We start from the raw sequence: 5,359 nt of genomic DNA on the forward strand, positions 1-5,359 counted from the left end.
TTAATTCAAGTTAAGTCAAAGACCACCATCATTACTGACTTGGTCATATTAAATATCATCTGTAGTTCTACAGAAGCAGAAATCAGGGACACCAACGTTTACAAAGAGTTGATATGACAGTGTGTGTGTGTAATTAATGTGAATAAGTGTGTTTTATATTACCATACAGTATAACATGTGATCATTCAACAAGTCTCAAGTTACCTTAACTTCTCCTTTTGATACCTAGAAACATCTACATTAAATGAATTAGTGAAAAGTGAGTTAACATTCTAATGTGAATGATGATGATTTCTAATATTGTGTCTGGTTTCATCCATCAGATGTCTGTGATCTCACACTGGACCCAAACACAGTACACAGACTCCTCTCTCTGTCTGAGGAGAACAGAAAGGTGACATGTAGGAGAGAGGAGCAGCCGTATCCTGATCACCCAGAGAGATTTGAGGACTGGAGACAGGTGCTGTGTAGAGAGGGTCTGACTGGGCGCTGTTACTGGGAGGTAGAGTGGAGTGGGGGGGCTGGTATAGGAGTGGCATATAAAGGAATCAGCAGGAGAGGAGTGTTTGAGGACTGTTTTCTTGGATTCAATGACAAGTCCTGGTGTCTGTTCTGCTCTGACAACAGATACTCTGCCAGGCACAATAATAACTCCACTACCATAGACGTCCCCTCCTCCAGCCCCCACAGAGTAGGAGTGTATCTGGACTGGTCAGCCGGCACTCTGTCCTTCTATAGAGCCTCCTCTGACACACTGACCCACCTGATCACATTCACCTCCACATTCACTGAGCCCCTCTATCCAGGATTTAGGGTTTATTATGATGATTCCTCAGTGGAAATAATAACCTGACACACACACTGGACATTCACACACAGTGGATACACACATGCTGGACACACAGGACACACACTAGACAAACACACACACACACACACACACTAGACAAACACACACACACTAGACAAACACACACACACACACACTGGACAAACAAACACACACACTGGACACACAAACACACACTGGAAACACACACACACGCTGGACAAGCTCACACTGGACACACACACACACACACTGGACAAACACACACACACTGGACAAACCAACACACACACACGCTGGACAAGCTCACACTGGACAAACACACACACACACACACACACACACACACACACACACACACAGACACACACACACACAAACACACTGGACACACACACACACACTGGACAAAAACACACGCGCACACACAGTGGACGCACACACAGTGGACACACACACACACAGTGGACGGACACACACACACACACACACACATACACACACACACACACAAACACAGTGGACACACACACACAGTGGACACACACACACACACACACACACACACACACACACACACACACACACACACACAAACACAGTGGACACACACACACAGTGGACACAAACACACACACACACACACACACACACACACACACAGTGGACAAACACACACACACACACACACACACACACACACAGTGGACACACACACACAGTGGACACACACACACACACAGTGGACATACACACACACACACACACACACTGTGGACACACACACAGTGGACACACACACACACACACACTGGACAAACACACAGTCACGTTCCCCAGTTTCTGTGTTGTAGTTTGTGTATTTGTGAGTGTGTTTCAGGTAATGGCTTCCTGAAGTTCTCCAAGCAGCTGATTGGTTGGCCCCATTGCTGATTGGAGAGCTGACCCCGCCCCCTCGTCAGGACGCAGCTGTCTCCAATTAACAACCCCAATATAAGCCAGTGTGCTGTTGTTCAGGGGAAGAGAGAGACACAGAGATTTTTGCTGAGAGAGAGAGGAGGTTGATGGCAGAGGGTTATATATATATATATATATATATATATATATGTATGTTGGTTGTTTCTCAGGAATTGGGTATGTACTTAGTTAGTTGTTGCTGAGTAAGCTTATTGTTATGTTCTGTGTTTAGTGCTCAGAGAGTTTTCTTTAATGTCCTGGGTTAGTGTTTTCTCAGGTTTTGTTGTGAAGTAGTTTGTACATTTGTGTAATTCTGTTTCCTTTGTTCCCAGGGGGGAAGGGGAAGGCACCTAGGGAGTGTTTAGGCAAGAGGCCCGCGGGCATACATATACCCGTAGTAGTTTGCTGTCTATGCACACTAGGAAAGACCTGGGCGGACCACCCCCTCTATTTTGGTTAGTTCACCAGGTGGTGCTAGTTAGGTAAGTAGTGGGTAGGCAGGTAAGGTAGGAGAGGGGGTTTTGATATTTACTTTCTTTGCTTTGGTTCTGTCCAGCCCCTTTTCCCCAACCTTACCACGTGAAGGAATAAATTCCCTGTTAACGGTATTCTCTGCCTTTTTGTCATCCTTACTCACACCTACAGTCCATATCTCTTTCACAACACGGAGAGTTAAGTTGTAGCAGGGTGTTGCGTTCCCTCTTTCTAGAGGCGTAACATACCCTTTATGGTGTTATATTCAATCGTGCTTAGGTAGCTAGCTACATTTTTCTATCAGCTCTGTAAAACAATGCTAATTGCGTCAGAGAAGTATTATCTTGTGTTGTATTTTGAAGCTACATGGCATTATGACTCCCTAGTGGCGCAGCGGTCAAAGGCACTGCACATCAGTGCTAGAGACGTCACTACAGACTCCCTGGTTCAAATCCAGGCTGTATCACAACTGGCTGTGATTGGGAGTCCCATAGGGCAGCGCACAATTGGCCCAGCGTTGTCCGAGTTTGGCCGGTGTAGGCCATCATAGGTAAATAATAATTAGTTGTTAAATAAAACATATGACCATGGTTTGTTTATGTGGTCTATTCAGCATGGCTCTGTTCTGCCCTGCCTTGCCCCCTTGTGGAGCTCAAAAGTTACTTTCTTACTGTTAGAACTCATCTGGGATTTTGTCAATGCAATAAACTATTTTTATGTTATTTGTAATATTGTTTTATTGCTATATCCTTATATTGTATTCTAATGAATAATTCCTCTTTATTCTGTACTTTCAGAAACCACAAACAGTATTTGCCAATATCATAACTGGAACTGGACATCTTTCCAGCTGAAGATTGAGGACAGCTTTTGTATGCTAACGTTCTCTCCTTAACAGTTTTACTGGATGGAAACACAGCAAGAAAACACATAGGCCAATATGTAATAGTCGTCTATTTTATTGAAGTATTGGTAGTTGGTTCAACAACAACTTGTTTTACTAGAGGACAAAAAAAATGGAATATGCATAACCCATATTTAATATTCATGCAGTGACTGAACAACAACTGCATTTCCACCCCCACCTCTAAAGGCATAGTATCATGGCAGGTCACCTGTCAGGTCAGTCAGTCACTTATTGCTGCAGATGTGCTCAATAATGCTTGAGCTAGGGCTGGGCGATATGGACCAAAAGTCATATCCTGATATATTTAGGCTGAATATCAATATAAGATATATATCCTGATATTTTTTCTGCAAAGTGAGAGCAAATGTTCAGTCAAAGTCAAAGCCAGATATAACATGTCTCAAGTAGTTTTATTGAAAGCGGCTATTTCAGTGAACAGTTGAAAAATCAAATGAATAAATAATAAACAGGGCTCTTCACCTGGTTCAGATTAAATGCTCAGCTGTTCAAATAACAACAACATGTAAACATAAACACTGTAGAACAACAGGACGACCTTTTTTGAAATCAAAGCTCCATAAGGTGCACATTTAAATAAATACAAATATCTTAAACAAAAATAGCCTATAAAATAAAATAGGCCTATCTTTTTCTGAAATAAATATTATATATATTTATGAGAAAAGTCAACTTTTTTTTAGTTTGACAACTTTAAATGGCTTATTAAAATCAATTTACAGATTTCTTCTCCTTTCTAACAAATCCACAGATGCAAATAACGAACATTACAAAATAATAAACTATGACAAACACTATTAAGGGCAGCAATTATATATAAATAAAGAACAAAATAAAGTGCTCAGTTTGAGAAAATGTTTTTTAAACATCAGCCTGAGATTACCATTTGCTTTTTGTTAACTCAATTTCTTATCTGAACAGCCTCAACCAGTTGCACAAGAAACAGACTATCAACTCAATAAACATTTTCCCCCTCTTTTTTTACTTTGATAAACAGTAATGCTGTCTTGAGGTAGACATTAGAAGACAAGCGTGTCCTCCTTCGTTTAAAGATTTTGTGCGAGAAACACCAGCCTGTCAACGGCATCCGGCTTCAGAGATGCTCTGTGGCAGGTCACGATATTGCCACTGCAGCTGAAAACCCTTTCGGAGGGTGAACTGGTAGCTGGTACCAAGAGATACTTTTTTGCCAGGTGGCTCAGAGCTGGAAAGACAACTTCATGATCCTTCCACCACTTGAGGGGATCAGTGTCACTCTCCACACTTGCTGACTGCAAGTAACTTGACAGTTCATTTTCAATAGCCTCCCTCTTGGTTGGTGGTGCAGTGGTGGTGGCTGTGCGCTGCTTGAAGAAGCTTGCCAGTGTCTTAGCTTTTGGTGCCACTGCTGCTTCTCCATCTGCAGGCTCAGGCACAGTTGGCACACGTAGGTAAGGCGGTTGACAGCTGCTCTCATCAGCCAGTAGCGTCTCCACCTCCAAGACAGCTCTGTGCTTCAATGCATCAACTTTTTCACTTGGGATATAGGTGGCCCTGAAGCGTGGATCCACAAATGAAGCCATCTCCAATAGGTCAGTAGTGGCTGGGTCAGAATACTTGCGGTTGAGGTACTCAACAATGCCGGTCTTGATCGATTTGCAAAGCTCGCTATCACCCTCTTCACATGCCAGGAGACTTTCGTTAAAAAGGTGCAGCACAGGTTTTACATATGATAGAGTGACGTACTCCTCACCTGACAAAGCATCGGTAAAGTCCTGGAGAGGTTTCAGGACCTTTTGGACTGCTTCTAGGACCTCTAAGTCCTGCCAGGTAGGGACAAGGTGCCTGGTCTTTTTGTCATTAGACAGGACTTTGGCCAGTGCTCCTTCCTGCTCCAGGACTCTATCATCTGCTGCCTTGATCCCCAGCGTGTGGCAGACTCGGTTATGAGTTGGTGACTTGGCAGACCCAGCTGAATCTGGACTTCAGCAAGATGTCTCCTTTTCTTCCAGCTGAACCAAAAACAGCTTACAATTCTCTTGCACAGAGAAATGGCCCGGGTGACGCGCTTGTCATTCATGCCATGTCCTGTCAGAATCATAAAAAAAACTATTAAACAAATGTGCTTATGCGAGAAAATTTGACTCTGTTTTCACTTTAACACACTCATACAACTAAGTGCTTTCCAAAATCAA

Source organism: Salmo salar, unplaced genomic scaffold, assembly GCF_965601325.2.
Source record: "Salmo salar unplaced genomic scaffold, fSalSal1 ptg000424l, whole genome shotgun sequence".
NCBI classification, from domain to species: Eukaryota; Metazoa; Chordata; class Actinopteri; order Salmoniformes; family Salmonidae; genus Salmo; species Salmo salar.